The sequence below is a fragment of the Lissotriton vulgaris genome, chromosome 1_1 (genome assembly GCF_964263255.1).
Source record: "Lissotriton vulgaris chromosome 1_1, aLisVul1.2, whole genome shotgun sequence".
Taxonomy (NCBI): Eukaryota; Metazoa; Chordata; class Amphibia; order Caudata; family Salamandridae; genus Lissotriton; species Lissotriton vulgaris.
Window position 1 is genome coordinate 1,769,842,550 of NC_141685.1, and position 18,233 is coordinate 1,769,860,782.

At 46.6% G+C, this 18,233-nt stretch overlaps 1 protein-coding gene and 1 pseudogene across 1 annotated transcript in view; both read right to left on the reverse strand.

The window, feature by feature from the left end:
• CCDC38 (coiled-coil domain containing 38) overlaps nucleotides 1–18,233 on the reverse strand; it is a 2,358,499-nt gene that overhangs the window by 2,139,576 nt on the left and 200,690 nt on the right. The window lies entirely within an intron of this gene.
• Nucleotides 922–10,567, reverse strand: LOC147751187 (uncharacterized; annotated as a pseudogene).

Consider the following 18,233-nt stretch of genomic DNA (forward strand, 5'->3'; position numbering starts at 1 on the left):
TTCAGTTTTTCTGAGTGGGATGGTGTGGTGTGTGACTTTCTTCAAAGCTGGGTTGTAAAAAATTGAGTCTGAGTGGACTGTCGTACTGCTTTAGTAGAAGTGTGACATCTGTGTTTTTGCATATACTTCTTTGTGCCCCTCCAGGAATTTCTCTTGACTCTCCCATTTTCGAGAACAATAGTACCTTGTTGATGTCCACACCCACATTTAAAGTTGGGCTTTATTATATGTGGCAGTAGTGGCTGCTACCGGACCCGAGTGGTAGGGTGGGGGATGAAAAAAGAAAAATAACACTTAGATGAAAAAGGCTAACCGCCGCCTCTCCTCCATCCTCTTTTTCCTGTCTTCGGTCCAGCAGCAGGAAGCAGTAGAAAGCACCTGTGCTCCCAGGCTCCCCTGAGCCAATCATAATGCTGCAATGCAGCGTGTAATTGGTCTGAGCTCTGTGGTTCGGCGCTCAGACGAGAAATTTGGAGGCTCGGCATGTTCCTCACCAGGCTGTGCATTACAGCCTGGAGGAGATGCATAGCGCCAGCCAAGCAGTTGTGCGCACTTAGGGAGTGCAAACCACTCCTCCCCCTGTTTTGGCCAGCCCTGCCACTGACTACAATAGGAAAACTAAAATGAGAAAAATTATACATCATCATTTTATTTTTCCTTTAGAGCAGTTGGGCGACGCGCCTCCGCCTTAGCGGAGGAGCCAACACTGGTGTGTGAAATATACTAGTAAGGGTGAGGATCTGCACATACATATTTGAATGGACCTTTGTGAATTGCAATTAGAAGTACACTATGATGTTATAATTCGCATCTATCACACATCTGAGCACATGGTTTTATGAATGAATCCCACAAGTTAATTCAGGACAACAAACATTCTGTCCGGTAATACATTCCTGGCCATTAGGCATATTCGTACATTCATGATCGATGGTACAGATAGCACAGGTTGAACTGCAAAGAGGCACAAGTAAAAAAAATCCAGTTACTACAAAATGCATATGTCTCATAATCTCAAGACTGCTGTGTTTTTAACGTACACACTAGGTATTTAATGAGCATATTAGGTCCACAACCAGAAGGCGCCTTTCAAATTTAAAAAGAGAATCCTTCAGAAAATCAATACTCATTTACTGAAACATGTATTCAATAGAAGAAAACAAGTTACTTATCTGTAACTTTAGTTCTCTAGTATTGGAATCTTTCATAGATTCACATGCCTGAATCATTCCCGGTCGTCGAGACGAGAGTGTCCGGTATATAAAAAAGCAGTGCTTAGTAGTATAGCAAACTGAAAAGAGGCCTGGGCCCATTTCCCTTTTGCAACCCATAGCCTTTGTTATGTAAAAGAGGCCCAAACTTTTCCCTGAACCAATCAGAGCTCCTCACCCTCTAGAACACTCCTGAGAGAACCTTCTGCCCCACAGATTTTTCGCTCACTTGTGAATATAACACACTTCTTGTGCTAAATCTGAGGTGAGCCTCTCAGGGGAGGAGAGTGGCTGCATGTTAATCTATGAAAGATTCCAATACTGGAGAACTAAAGTTACAAGTAAGTAACTTGTTTTCTTACTCCAGTATTGGAACTTTCATAGATTCACATGCCTGAATCAGAATAGCTAGCAGTGAAAAAACAAAGCACATTTCTCTGATACATTTCATAATCATGCCATACGATTTGAAAATGAAGCATTATCTCATATATATATATATATATATATATATATATATATATATATATATATATATATATGTGTACGCTCCCAGTTTGTCCCAAACTTTGAAAATGCACTCCAACTCTCACCGATAACGGGTGAAAGCAGTGACAGCATACCGCAGGTTGCAGCGGCATTAGAATCTTCCTGTCTGCTTAATTCATGACGCCTGACGCGTTTCAGTGCCTCCGCACTTCTTCAGAGGCGTGGTCTTCCCATGCCCATCCATTTCAATACCAAACGTCCAATGAGCGGCTCGGTTGAGCCTAGATGGAATTCTGGGACATGTGGTTTGTTGCGGCATGTTGTACTGCTCACGATTCCTTTAGGTGAAAGTTCCCATATGAGGCTCAGTAACATCTAGAGTCCCAGGGCCCCCACTTTAGCGAGGCGGTGCATTTTCTGCGGCTGGACGACCGCAATATGTGTACGCTCCCAGTTTGTCCCAAACTTTGAAAATGCACTCCAACTCTCACCGATAACGGGTGAAAGCAGTGACAGCATACCGCAGGTTGCAGCGGCATTAGAATCTTCCTGTCTGCTTAATTCATGACGCCTGACGCGTTTCAGTGCCTCCGCACTTCTTCAGAGGCGTGGTCTTCCCATGCCCATCCATTTCAATACCAAACGTCCAATGAGCGGCTCGGTTGAGCCTAGATGGAATTCTGGGACATGTGGTTTGTTGCGGCATGTTGTACTGCTCACGATTCCTTTAGGTGAAAGTTCCCATATGAGGCTCAGTAACATCTAGAGTCCCAGGGCCCCCACTTTAGCGAGGCGGTGCATTTTCTGCGGCTGGACGACCGCAATATGTGTACGCTCCCAGTTTGTCCCAAACTTTGAAAATGCACTCCAACTCTCACCGATAACGGGTGAAAGCAGTGACAGCATACCGCAGGTTGCAGCGGCATTAGAATCTTCCTGTCTGCTTAATTCATGACGCCTGACGCGTTTCAGTGCCTCCGCACTTCTTCAGAGGCGTGGTCTTCCCATGCCCATCCATTTCAATACCAAACGTCCAATGAGCGGCTCGGTTGAGCCTAGATGGAATTCTGGGACATGTGGTTTGTTGCGGCATGTTGTACTGCTCACGATTCCTTTAGGTGAAAGTTCCCATATGAGGCTCAGTAACATCTAGAGTCCCAGGGCCCCCACTTTAGCGAGGCGGTGCATTTTCTGCGGCTGGACGACCGCAATATGTGTACACTCCCAGTTTGTCCCAAACTTTGAAAATGCACTCCAACTCTCACCGATAACGGGTGAAAGCAGTGACAGCATACCGCAGGTTGCAGCAGCATTAGAATCTTCCTGTCTGCTTAATTCATGACGCCTGACGCGTTTCAGTGCCTCCGCACTTCTTCAGAGGCGTGGTCTTCCCATGCCCATCCATTTCAATACCAAACGTCCAATGAGCGGCTCGGTTGAGCCTAGATGGAATTCTGGGACATGTGGTTTGTTGCGGCATGTTGTACTGCTCACGATTCCTTTAGGTGAAAGTTCCCATATGAGGCTCAGTAACATCTAGAGTCCCAGGGCCCCCACTTTAGCGAGGCGGTGCATTTTCTGCGGCTGGACGACCGCAATATGTGTACGCTCCCAGTTTGTCCCAAACTTTGAAAATGCACTCCAACTCTCACCGATAACGGGTGAAAGCAGTGACAGCATACCGCAGGTTGCAGCGGCATTAGAATCTTCCTGTCTGCTTAATTCATGACGCCTGACGCGTTTCAGTGCCTCCGCACTTCTTCAGAGGCGTGGTCTTCCCATGCCCATCCATTTCAATACCAAACGTCCAATGAGCGGCTCGGTTGAGCCTAGATGGAATTCTGGGACATGTGGTTTGTTGCGGCATGTTGTACTGCTCACGATTCCTTTAGGTGAAAGTTCCCATATGAGGCTCAGTAACATCTAGAGTCCCAGGGCCCCCACTTTAGCGAGGCGGTGCATTTTCTGCAGCTGGACGACCGCAATATGTGTACGCTCCCAGTTTGTCCCAAACTTTGAAAATGCACTCCAACTCTCACCGATAACGGGTGAAAGCAGTGACAGCATACCGCAGGTTGCAGCGGCATTAGAATCTTCCTGTCTGCTTAATTCATGACGCCTGACGCGTTTCAGTGCCTCCGCACTTCTTCAGAGGCGTGGTCTTCCCATGCCCATCCAACCTCGCTAAAGTGGGGGCCCTGGGACTCTAGATGTTACTGAGCCTCATATGGGAACTTTCAACTAAAGGAATCGTGAGCAGTACAACATGCCGCAACAAACCACATGTCCCAGAATTCCATCTAGGCTCAACCGAGCCGCTCATTGGACGTTTGGTATTGAAATGGATGGGCATGGGAAGACCACGCCTCTGAAGAAGTGCGGAGGCACTGAAACGCGTCAGGCGTCATGAATTAAGCAGACAGGAAGATTCTAATGCCGCTGCAACCTGCGGTATGCTGTCACTGCTTTCACCCGTTATCGGTGAGAGTTGGAGTGCATTTTCAAAGTTTGGGACAAACTGGGAGCATACACATATATATATATATATATATATATATATATATTCACTGAAAAAACCATAGGTTTCACACCAGTTATAGTTAGGAATTAGCATTTAAAAAACCTATTAAATTCACTGAAAAAACCATAGGTTTCACACCAGTTATAGTTAGCTGGAAATTTTACTGACATAAAACCAATGAAATTCCCACGTTATAGTTAGTTGGACTCACTATAATTTGCGCGTGTAATGCACTGCTGATGACATCACATATTACATCACTCATGACATGGTCAGTGACATCACTCATGACATCATTGATGACACCATCCAGTGAATGTGTGTCTTTCTGAAAAATAAATATGTTTTATATATGTATATGTAAAGGTCGATGGAAAAATACATGTTTAAATAAGTTTCTTAATGGATGTTTTAAAAAAAAAAATTGATTGGCTAACTGGCTTATTAAGTGTATCTTAGTGAATACATATATTAGCGAGTATTGTTTAAATATTTAAATGTTTGTATCAGTGTTTCACTTTGTGTATAAGTGGCTGCATGGGTTGGCGAGTAGCTACATGTGTGTGTATATGGGTTATTATTATTTTTTTTAGTATCTTTATAATTGTCTGTTTGATTTGGTGGGGGTGTTACTTAGCACATAGATGCATCAATGACTGACTCACTGTTTGTATGTGTTTTGAAGACAGCATATGTGCCAGACTGTATGGGTGAATGAGTGTGAATATGTATGTGTTAGTAAGTTAATGACTGTCTCACTAGTGTCTTTATCAGTAACTACATATATTTTAATCTAGTATATGTGAGTATTGATGTATATAAGTGAGTATATGTGAGAGTGAGAGATTGAAAGAGTTCTTGTTTTAATAAGTATGTGTTTCTATAAGTGATTGTTTAAGAGAGTAAGTATGTGTAAGTTTCCTTAGAAGTAAGGTGGTAGTGTGTGTATAGCTGTATATGCAAAAAAATGGATGTTCAATAGTTTATTTGCATGTGTGAGTATGTGTGTGAGCAACTTTTGGAAGGCTGTCGGTGTGTTAACGGATGTAAAGGTGTCTCACTACATATGATAAGTGAGTATATGTATGAATGACTATATAGAACTGTTGGTGAATGAGTGGATGTGTACATAAATGGTGGAATTACTGAATTCGTTGTTGTAACTGGTATAGGTATCTCCACTTTTTTGTAAATGTTAGTTTCTATTTTTGAATATGTGTTTCAAGGGTTACTGTACAGTGAAAGGAGGTCAGTCACTCTGTCACAAGGATGGTGAAATCAGTGATGTCATGAGTGATGTCACTGACCAGGTCATGAGTGATGTAATATGTGATGTCATCAGCAGTGCATTACACGCGCAAGTTATAGTGAGTCCTACTAACTATAACATGGGAATTTCATTGGTTTTATGTCAGTAAAATTTCCAGCTAACTATAACTGGTGTGAAACCTATGGTTTTTTCAGTGAATTTAATAGGTTTTTTAAATGCTAATTCCTAACTATAACTGGTGTGAAACCTATGTTTTTTTCAGCGAATTTCAAAGGTTTTTTTAATGCTAATTCCTAACTAAAAGTCTCACTTTATAAGTAAGACTGTTACCGCTCTAGTTGTTCTTTAGAACACTCTAGTACATACTATCATTTGGCTATAGTTGCGCTACATCTGGCTGATATTTGGGCTACATTTGTACTTTTTTGTCTCTGGTGGTCATCTTTGGGCTACTTTGGGCTACATTGGGCTACATTTGGGCTCTAACATATATAAAGCCCAAATATAGGCCAATATATATTTTTTAAAAGTTAATTTTCTTAAAAACAACTGGAGCATATATCTTGAGACATAGCTATCAGTCCTTACAATTTTTCATTTTTTTAAAATAATTTTTTTTTTTTATTTATTTATTTTTTTTTTTTGTCTTGGAGCGCTTCCGGTGCGCGCCCCGGTGAGCGCCCCAGAAAGTTTACTATTTTGAAGCGCCCCGGTGCGCGAACCAGGAAGCGTCCCGTTAGCACCAATGTCGCGATCGAAAACAACATTGTGACGCGTCGTGTAAGCGTCACGTATCGCGTAGCCGCGTGATGCGTCTTATGTCGCGCTGCGTAAACGCACTCGGAAGCGATCCGCGGCCCGGAGCGCGTAACGTAAGCGCGCCGGAGCACGAAACGTAAGCGCATCGGGTCATGTGACCTGAAAATAACACTTTTCATTGGTTTAGAACATTTTTTTTCCCCAAATGATGAAAGCCCCCACCTTTTTTCCTCACTCTGACTTTCATCTTTGTGAGAGGAAGACCTGTTTCTGCTTGTTCAGTCATGGCATCTGTTGTAGCTGCAGCTGGTGGACCCTTACCACCACCACAACCACCTAGGAAGGAAGGACCACCTGCACAGTTCCTTCCAAACCCAGAGGAAGAGGAAGAAGAAGAGGAAGGGGAGGTAGAGCCGAGACAGTTCTTGCGTGAAAAGTCCTGGCAATCCCACCGCTTAGACCATTTTATATGGCAATTTTTTTCTTACCCTCGAGGGCAAAAAAAGGTCAATGCCCGGCTGGTGACATGCCTCATTTGCAATGCAGTTCTGTTATGAGGCACAGACAAAAAGTATAGTTTTGAAAACTATACTATGCAACGCCACATGCAGAGGTGGCATCCAATCAATTATAGTGTTGCTGAGGTGCGTCACCTCCAGGATAACCCACCAACTCCTGTGGTCAGTACATCGTCACAGGAAACTCTATCGGGACCAGAAGCGAGGGAGACGGTCCCAAATATTAAAAAAAAAATTTGCACATGAAGCTACTGTGCATTTATTGTGGTGCACTAATTTGTTATGGGAGATGAGTATCATTTTAATTATTAGAGCATTTGAAAACCACAAGTGCTCGAAACGCCCCAAGAAGTAATTTATTTTTTTTTGCTCCTGTTGAGCCCTTTCTAATGCCTGTTTTTCGTTGTTCCCCCCCCAAAAAAACCAAAAAAATATAACATTGTTCAAAAAATACAAAAAAATAAAAAAAATCTGAAAAATAATAACAATATAAAACAACAAAATGAATAAAAAAAATTCTTTTCAGAACTACCTCCCATTTATAAAATATTGCCAAAAATTTTTAAACTCTGGTATTCTTTTTTCTCTGTTGTGCGCTCCCCGGGGCGCCTACCGGGCCCTCCCCAAGCAAAAATTGAAAAAAAAAAATGTTTTTTGCCCCGCGGGCCCTTTTAAAGCCCCCACATCAAACCTAGGGGGTCAGGGAGGGTCTACTCTGCCCTCTTATGGTCAATTCCCCCTTTGTTTTGGCCACCTCTTGTGTCTCCATCCTACCGAGACACAAGATGGCGCCCGCTCTGGAATGTTTCGAATGTTTACAGACAACCAAGAACCAATCAGCTTTCTGTGCGCAAGTCGCGTGGCGCGCCCGGTGCGCTCCCCGGTGAGCGTACCGGGGCGCTGTCATAGATATATATATTTTTTTGTACCTAAATTACTCAAAATCCACTGGAGCACATATCTTAAGACATAGCAAAGGCACATCGGGCTACCAGTTCCTACAATTTTGCCAAATTTGATGTAAATCCATTCAGCCGTTTGGGCTAAAAGTGAGGTCGACCGCCCTATGGAAATTAACATGGAGAAAACGCGTTTTGGGACCCCCCTTTTATCTCGGCCCCCGCTTGACGCATCCCCCCCAAACTTTCAGAGAAGGACCGGAGCTCGACGAGGCCATTTTGAGCAAATTTTCAGGCAGATTCGTCAACCGGCGCCAAAGTTATTCCAAATAGAATTTTGAGATTTAACATTGAAAAAAATCCTAACTATAACTACCTACTGGCGACCGCCAGTAGTTAATATACATATATATATATATATATATATATATATATATATATATATATATATATATATATATATATATATATATATATATATATATATATATATATATATAAAATGTGACTTTGTAAACAAGGGAAATTACGGATGGAGGGGATGTAAAAAAGGCTCACCGCTACTGGATGATATTCCGCAGTACCGCCTCTCCCACCGCCACATCCGATTCTGCGGCTGCCTCCAAGCAGTAGTGCCTGGTGAAGGTGTGCGTAGATGCCCAGGTCAGATATCCTGGATTGGCACTCCTCCGAACAGTGCAGTGGATGTGGCCACCGCCCTCATGGAATGGGCACGAACTCGTGCATTCAGAGGCTTTCCAGCAGCTTGATGACTGTAGACAATCGCACTGGAAAATCCATCTGGCAATTCCCCTCTTTGACAGTGGGAAACCTTTCCTGGGTGCGCTGAAATCAACGAATACCTGAGAAGACTTGCGAAAAGCCTTCGTTTCTTTCAAGTAAAACTTAATACATCTTTGAACGTCCAGTGAATGCAATACTTTTTCCGCTGCTGTTGACGGATGAGGAAAGAAACGTTTCAGCACCAACGGTTCATTCAGATGAAAGCCAGTTGGCACCTTCGGAATGAACTTCGGGTTCGTTCTGAGAATCATCCTATCCTCTTGAAACTGTAGGAAAGGCTCCTGAATTGTGAGCGCTTGTAGTTCACCTACTCTTCTCGCTGAAGTCAATGCAATGAGAAGAGCCACTTTCCAGGACAAGAACTTAATGTCCGTCCTGTGTATCGGTTCAAACGGTGGTTTCATCAATTGAGAAAGTACTATATTCAGATTCCATAGTGGTGGTGGAGGCTTTACTGGAGGAAAGACTCTGAATATGCCCTTCATAAATTGCTTGATGATCCTTGATGACCATAAGGATCGGCCTGACGATAACGCAGCCAAATGCACCTTGATGGAAGCATGTGCTAATCCTGACTTTGCTAATTGCAGAATGTAAGGTATCATTTGATGAGGTGCAGCAATAAGAGGGTGAATGTTATGCCTCTTACACCACAGACAAAACCTCTTCCATTTCATCCTGTAGGTTTTGTTGGTACTCTCCGCTCTGGCTTTGGACAGGATCTCCCTACATTCATGTGAGATGTTCAGATGACTAAATTCACAGTGTTCAGGAGAAAGGCTGCTAATTGCAAGGATTTCGGGTCCGGATGGAGCACCTGACCCTAGGACATTGTCAGAAGCGATGGAATTGAAGGCAACCGAATTGGACGGTCCTCCGACAGCAGCAGCAGTTCCATGAACCAGTGTTGTCTGGGCCACCACGGGGCTACCAGGATCAGCCTACATGGTTCTTTTTTGATCTTCACCAGTACGCGGGGAAGAAGAGGAATTGGAGGAAAAACGTAGGCAAAGACGCCGGACCATGCCATGGAAAACGCATTCCCCCAAGATCCCTTCTGGGGAAGCCAGCTTGCGAAGTACTGGCATTTCCTGTGTTCACTTGTAGCGAAATTGTTCACTATCGGTGTTCCCCATCTTCGAAAGATGCTGTCCAGGATCCCCTGGTCCAGCTCCCATTCGTGGCAGGACAATTTGAGTCTGCTGAGAGTATCTGCCTTGACGTTTTGATCCCCCGGGAGGTGTTCTGCTGCCAATGATATTCCTTGCTTAAGAGCCCATTCCCATATCTCCTGGGCTTCCTGAGACGGGGACAGAGATCTTGTTCCCCCTTGCTTGTTCACATAATGCATCGCCGTAGTGTTGTCTGTTCTTACCAACACCGGCGAACCTCTTATCCTTGGTAGAAAAGCTAGTAATGCCAAGCGGATCGCTCTGAGCTCCAGCAGATTTATGTGCAATTGCTGCTCGTGCACCTTCCAACGACCGCTGACTTGAAGGTCCTGAAGGAAAGCTCCCCATCCTTCTAAAGACTCATCCGTCGTCACCACTAGAGGAGCCGCTCTTGCCAGAAACGTCAGACCCTGAGACACATTTCCTTTTTGTGTCCACCACTCTGCTGCCTGTACCATCACTGGTGTCACCCATATTGTATCGTCGAAGGATCCCTCCAACTGACGCCATTGGAGATCGATCTGCTCTTGCCATGGGCACATCCTTAACCTGCAGCATGGCACCAGGGGAATACAAGATGACATCATGCCCAGCAAGGATTTGTACCTGCGGACTGAAAGAGACTTTCTTTTTACAAAGTCTTGGAAGAGGGACACAATCCTCAGTTGCCTTTCTTCGGGGGGGGGACGCCTTGTTGCATTCCGTGTCCAATATTGCCCCCCAGGAAATGTGATCACTTTTGCTGGGTGAAGGTGTGACTTTCCCTCGAGGAGAGTCAATCCTAGTTTGGCGAACAAGTCTATGCAGACTTGTGTTGACGCTCTGGCCTGTACTTTTGATGGTTCTTTGACTAACCAGTCGTCGAGGTAAGGAAATATTTGATGTCTTTGCTTCCTCAACACCGCTGCTACTGGAGCCAGGCATTTCGTGAATACTCTCGGCGCTGACTTCAAGCCGAATGGCAGTACTCTGAATTGGTAATGTCTTCCGGCTACTAAGAACCAAAGGTACTGTCTGTGTGCAGGATGGATCGGCACGTGGAAATACGCGTCTTGTAGATCCAATGTAGTCATATGATCTCCTGGGTTCAATAACGGAAGGATGTCCTGCAGAGACACCATCCTGTAAGATTGCTTCTTGAGATAGGTGTTTAAGGATCTGAGATCCAGAATGGGGCGCCATTGGAGCTTGTTTTTCCTGACAAGAAAAAAACGGAATTAAAACCCCTTGTTTTCCTGGGCTTTCGGTACCGGTTCTATTGCTCCCTTTCGGAGCATTGCCCGAATCTCCTGCCGGAGTTGATGCAGATGGTTGGCTCTCTAGTGCATCGGTGGCCTACAAGAGGGCATTTGAAGAAATTCTAGGGTATGACCGAATTGAACTATTTTGAGGACCCATTGGTCCGTTGTTATTTTCTGCCAATTGTGAAGATAGTGAGCAATCTTTCCACCCAGGGGAGCATCTGACATAGCTGGAAGATGAAGGTTGTCATTGCCGACGGGTGTTGTCCTTTCCCCGGCCACCCCGTCCTCTTGGAGTTGATTTTGTATATCCTCCTGATTGACGCTGACTGTACTGTTGACGGTAAGGCTGCGATGAGGCCGAATAAGAAGAATATCTCCCCTGTTGGTATCCTCCTCTATACGAGGACTGCCCTCTGCCCCTGGAGCCACGAAAAGGGGTTTTTCTGTATTGCATTGTCCCCAGAGCTTTTGCCGTATCAGTATCCTTCTTGATACTCTGCAGAGTATCATCAATATGCTTCCCAAACAGATCTTCTCCATTGAATGGGAGGTCTAAAATCTTGTTTTGCACCTCCGGCCTAAACGCCGTTGCTCGCAGCCATCCTTGCCTGCGCAGGACCGCTGCTCCTCCCAAGAATCTAAAAGCTGTGGTCGCTATATCCATAGCGCAGTCTATGACTTCGGGCGAAGTCCTCTCCCCTTCCAGGAGAATCTTCTTCGCCTCCTGCTTCTCTGGTTCCGGCACCTGGTTAATGTATGGAGACAGGTCACACCACATCTGCCTGTCGTACCTTCCCAAAATAGCGATGGCATTAGCTGCTTTCACTAGCAGAGCCGACATTAACAAAAAACGTTTTCCTGCATTATCCAACCTTCTGCCCTCTCTATCCGGAGGTGTTGTGATCGGAGCAGATGGGTTCCTGGATTTCTGTTGCGCCGCCTGAGTAATCACAGAATCCGGTTTGGGATTACCCAAAAGGCAAGCTGGAGCATCCATAGGTGCCTTATACTTTTTATCTAGTCTGGCCAGAACCGGCATCACCGTAGCTGGCGTCTCCATGACTTTTAATCCTTCCTCCCAAATATGACTCACAATAGGCAAGGATCGCACAGATTTGCGATACGAGTCCTTGAAGTCGTATAAAAAACATTCCGCTTTATCCTCAGTCATGGTGAGTGCAAATCTCTTAGGGGCTCTTTCCATCAACTTGTGAAAACCACCTATGTCCTCCGTTGGAGAATCTACTGGTTTTGGCGTAGGAGTTGAAGGTGAGGGGATGAGATAGTCATTCCATTCTGCATTTGGTTCTGCAATCTCCCCATCCTCATGATCGTCATCCGAGGTATCGTGATGTTACGTCGGTGGTGGAGACCTAGCAGTAGGCTCCGGCAAAATCTCTCTCCTACGAACCGGTGTCCCTGGTACCGACCGTGGTCGCAGAATAACCTCTGGGACTTGTTGAGTGACTGGAGTCGCTGGGTATCTCCTCCTATAATCCTCCAACATGCCCTGGAGGTCCCTCAACAAAGAGGATGGCACATTTGTCATCTCCTCGCGTTGCTGTTGGCGATATTGGTGCTGTTCTTGGGGATGTTCCTGAAAACCCCCATATTCTTCCTCAGAATCCACCTCCTGGTACTTGACCTGCAATTGCGAAGGGCTACTCGCAACCCCATACTCGTCATCTTCCTCCTCCGAATCTTCCTCTTCCAGCAGGAGAGATGGCAGCAACGGAGAGACCTTGCTCGGAGATGTAACCTCTGGTGTTATAGGCTTTTTCCAGGGCACCAATCTTTTCTCTGGTGTTTTTTCCCTCGTCGACGGGCCCGTCAACGAGATTCCCATTGCTGTCGTCGACCAAGTCATCGTCGTCGACGCCACCGTCGACGTTGTAGTCACCGTCGACGCTGTCCTCGTCGACGTCCTCGTCGGCGCTGCTGTCGTCGACGCTGCCGTCGATGTGCTCGTCGACGATATCGCCGTCGACGGTGAAATCGTCGACGCTGTTTTCTCACCAGCTTTAACACCATATTTCTTCGTCAACGACGGAGGTGTTTTTGTTGTCGTCGTCTATGACAGTTTTTTCGTCAACGGTTCCGTTGACGGTGCTAAACCACTACCCTTCTACTCAGAGGGCGTAGAAGAAGTCCGTTTGATGGTAATCTTGATTTTCTGAGGTGATTTTGGTGGCTCTGAAGCAGATTTCACGCGTCTGATTTCGCTTTCGCGCTGGGAGCCGGCTGACAGACATCGGCGGATAAGGCTGAGTCGCGGTGATAATATATGATACCGTATGCCGTACTGGGATCACGAATTTGGACTTAATCGGGTCGGATTAATATCAGGAACCCATAGAGAAGATATACGACAATATCATTTAAATAGGTTTTACTGAGATCATCAGATCTCATTCCTGAACTATCATATTCGCCGACTTATATTTATCTATCATCTACTGTTATGTGAAGACTCCTTTTTTCAGTCAGTAAGACTCCCTTCATATATCCTATATTGGATTCATATACATTCAGTGGAAGGATCCAAAACTCATCAGTGGTACTCACTGTTGGTGTTTTCTACTACTAGCACACGCCCTGAAGAAGTTCTGGTGGTCAGAACGAAACGCGTTGGCTGACGATTCTTTTTGAATTTAAGAAAATAAAAACGAACGGAGAAAATAACGAGACTCCTAATTTTGTATTTGGACTCTGAGAAATTTTGAACTGACTATATGTGATTGGAGTGGTGCCCCAAAACTGGATGACTAACTGTCGTCGACGCCACCGTCGACGTTATAGTCACCGTCGACGCTGTCCTCGTCGACGCTGCTGTCGTCGACGCTGCCGTCGTCGACGCTGCTGTTGTCGACGCTGCCGTCGATGTGCTCGTCGACGATATCGCCGTCGACGTGCTCGTCGACGATATCGCCGTCGACGGTGAAATCGTCGACGCTGTTTTCTCACCAGCTTTAACACCATATTTCTTCGTCGACGACAGAGGTGTTTTTGTTGTCGTCGTCGATGACACCTTTTTCGTTGACGGTGCTAAACCACTGCCCTTCTACTCAGAGGGCGTAGAAGAAGTCCGTTTGATGGTAATCTTGATTTTCTGAGGTGATTTTGGTGGCTCTGAAGCAAATTTCACTTGTTTCACCTCACAAGCAGTACCCTTCTTCCCCTTAGCTTTAACTGAAGGGGATTTTGAGGGACTGCGCCCTGAAGACCCTGAAGTGGTCTTTTTTGGGGCCTTCTCAGGTCTTTCTCCTGAGGAATGTGTCTGAGGAGATCTACTTTTCTTCTGAGATCTCTTAGACGCCACAGATTCCTCTTCACTCTCACTTGAGGGGATTTCTTTCCTGGCTTTAACCTTCTGGAGCCAGATCAGCAGCCTTCCCGCACGATCCCTCAAGGTTTTATTCGAAAAGGTACCACATACCTTACAATCTGCTGCCTTATGGTCTGGGTAAAGGCAGTAGATGCAATCCATGTGAGGGTCATCTGTATAAAGCCTCTTCTTTTTTTTAATTTTATTTTTTATTAAAAGTTTTTATAATTTTCCATCGTACCAAACCAATAAATGTTACAGCACATTTAAACATTTCAAGACCATAATCATTACATTATTCATACCATCATTTGCGACTAATTATAATTCGTCTAAATTAAAGCAGTTATAAAACATAAGCTTTCTACTCAATACAATCAGCCAACCTTGCCCGATTTATCACTCCATTTTTCCAATTTGTCACTGGGTACCAGATCTTCTTTCCCAAAGCTCTACTTTTTTTCCCCTTTCTGTCATATATCACTTTTTCTAGATTATAAGTTGATAATAACCGAGCTATCCACATCTGGAAGGTTGGTGGGACCCTGTCGAGCCATGATATCGCTATACAAATTCGGGAAACTGCGTCCAACATGAAAATAAATTCAGGAAAAGCATTTTCAGTTCTCCCCGAAACTCCCAGCAATAATATCTCATCTGTGAGCTTAATTTTGCATCCCAATGAATCATCCGAAAATTTCTCAATCTCTTTTTTGAGGGAAAACAATTGTGGGCACTGTGAGAACATATGTAAAATGTCTGCCCCAACTGAGTCACAACGTGGGCATGTTATTCCTGTATTGCTCGATGTGAAGGGGCAGACCTTACCTCCCGGGTACAATGCTCCCGTAGGACCGCCCATACGGGCGATAACACTAACCCACAGCCACAACCGGCTACACCTCTTTCTGTTTCCCTGCAGGCGCCAACAACAATCCCGGAGTACCGCGGACCGGAAGCAGCATGGACCGACCCCGGAAGTACAACGGCCATTAAGGGACCGGAAGTGACCCCATCTGACCCCGGAAGCCTTTCCGCAGGACCCAGAACAGACGATAGAAAAGCCAGCGACACAGAGGAGAAGAGGTTCCCAGCGGCGGACTCGTGGCAGGAGTCGGCGAGAAGCGACGGACCGACAGCGACGGCTGTAGCCGAGAGGACGAAGAGAGAGAGAGAAGAAGCAGACGACGTTTGGTGCGAGGATTGGTGGCATCCTCAGGAGGTGGCTGGAGAGCGGCCGTAACTCGGATGAGAGTTACGGCGGGGCACGTGAGTAAAGTGTTACCATTCTCCGTGTTTTCCCTTTCCTGTGTAACTAGTATAAATAGTGTAAATCTTGTACAGAACATCACGAGCACCCCACTGTATATTATAGGCACGCCTGCACTGTATAGTACCTACCGTCCACAACCCCCCCCCACTATCGACACTCTATACCTTCGCCCGTCTCTTTCGTTCCCCCTCTTCCCCGACCTTCCCTTCCTCCCTCACCGTCTGTTTCCACCCCTAACACTCCTGGTGTCGGTGTCAATCTGTTGAGTTCCGTGGTCGTTGGAACTAACTGCCCCGTGTCTCTTTCCTTTATCTCCGAGGGACGCCCCAACTCCCGTCGCCAGGAAGGAGAAACCCGGCCGTGCAGTAGAAGACCCTTCTGGACCCTCCTCACCAGAAACCCTCACGAGGAAGCCCAGCCGAAACACCGAGGATCTTACCGAATAACCAAGGCCAAGGACCTAACTTCTCTGTACTTAAATAAAACCCTTGCTAATCATAGCACACTATATCCGGCCTCCACGCCTGTTATTCCGGCCCGCACACCCCCACACCCCACAAGTGGTGTCAGAAGTGGGATCGCCAGGAAGCATGGAGGCCGCCGTCAAACAGCTGGCAGAAGGCCAGGAACTTCTCGGCAAACTGATGGAACGATTCCTTAAAACCGCGGAAGACGACAGGGGGCAGTTGCATGACGTTTTGAAGGGGCAGGGCACGGCCCAGGACAAAGCACTCGAAAAACTGACGGCAGTCATGGGACAGCAGAAGCCCATGACCTCACTACCCTCGGTGGTCTTGCAGAAGTATGTGGCTGGCGAAGATCCCGATTTTTTCTTCACTAACTTTGAACGCCTAGCTCAAGCTGCGGCTTGGCCCGCGGACCGTTGGGGTCATTACCTCGGTCCCCTTCTGACTGGGGAATTGCAAGCAGCCTACCAACAAGCAAACGTGCAAGGTCAGACCCCTTATGCAGATATCAAGAAGTGCATACTGGAACGTCTGGGGATAGATGACGAAACATACCGGGTTAGGCTCCGCCAGGCCAAGGAGGGGCCACAAGAAAATCCCCGAGCGTTATCCTACCGCATACAGGACCTGGCCGACAGGTGGTTAAAGCCTGAAACCTCCAGCAAGGCAGAAATCATGTCGAAGATATATCTGGAGCAGTATTTGGCTTCGCTACATCCAACCACACAGAAGTGGGTCCGCCAACATGCCCGACTAACTCTCGACAGTGCCGTCGAAATAGCTAGTGCTTACAATCGAGCCCAGGAGTCCCAACGAGGGAAGGAAGAACACCCAAACCCCATAGCTCGTGGCAGTCATCCCCGGCCGTCGAGACCTCCTCTGGTTGTACGAAAACAAGAACCAGCCCCTTTGATGCCGTATCCGGTCCTGCCAAGACCACCTCAACCAGGACCCCAATGTTATCATTGTGGAGGGTTCGGACACATAGCCCGCATGTGCCCCCAGAAGGAGGAACCCATGGAGATTGGACTGGCCAGGAACTATGTGTGTCTTACAACAGAAACCACCCCTCCGCCCTTTCGTTGTCCCGTGCGCATAGAGGGACACAGCCTGATGGCGCTTGCGGATACTGGATGTCGCCATAGTGTTGTGCGTCCCCAAGAACTCCCTCATGCAGTGGGACCCGTGACCGGGTCAGTGGCCATCAAATGTGTCCACGGGGACACGAAGTGCTACCCAACAGCACAAGTACGGGTACAACACCCTACCGATAAAGGAAGCTTACTGACTGTTGGATTGGTGCCTAATTTACCGGAACAGGCAATTCTTGGGAGTGATTACAGCGGTCTTCCCCATCTCCTTCAAGACACCACAGACTCCCTTAAAAAATGGTGGGCGGAGGCTCCGTTCTCCCGTGAAACTCCTGCTTCAGTGGAAAATCCCAAACCGTTGAAGACCAAGGCCCAAAGGAAAAAAGAGAAGAGGGGGTTCGCCCTCGCCTGTCCCGCCCAGGTCGACGATCATCCATGGGAAACAGACCGGGAATTCCGTGCTGCTCAACAAGAGGATCCAGTATTACAGGATGCCTGGGGTCGTGCACTTCCCAATGAAGATCCTTTACACGTAGGTCCTTATTTTTTCATACGAAATGGACTACTGTATCGGAAAGGTGGAGCCCAGACAAATACCCAGTTGGTTATCCCCGGGCTGTTTCGCGATAAGGTTTTGTTTTTGGCCCACAGCCATCTGTTGGGTGGACACTTTAGTGACGAAAAAACTGGAGAGGCGATTTTGGAGAAGTTCTACTGGCCAGGCGTGTATGCTCAAATCAAACGCTATTGTCGAGAATGCACGGTGTGCCAAAGAACCAGCCGGTACCGACCACCGAGGGCTCCCCTACAGCCCCTCCCTCTGATCGATATCCCCTTCACTAGAGTAGGGATGGACATTATAGGCCCCATGCTACCCTCCAAGAGCGGCTGTAGGTATGCCTTAGTGGTAGTGGACTACGCCACACGATTCCCGGAAGCTGTTCCTCTCCGTCAACCAACCACCCAGAACATCTCCAAAGCGCTCATTTCCATTTTTTCCAGGGTGGGGTTTCCACGTGAGATCTTGACCGACCAGGGTACACCTTTTGTCTCCTCCCTCATGCGGCAAGTCTGTTCCAGTCTGGGGATTAAACAAATTCGGACTTCCGCCTATCAACCTCAGACAGACGGCTTGGTGGAACGCTACAATGCCACGCTAAAGACCACCTTGAAAAAACTTTTGGGCCTCG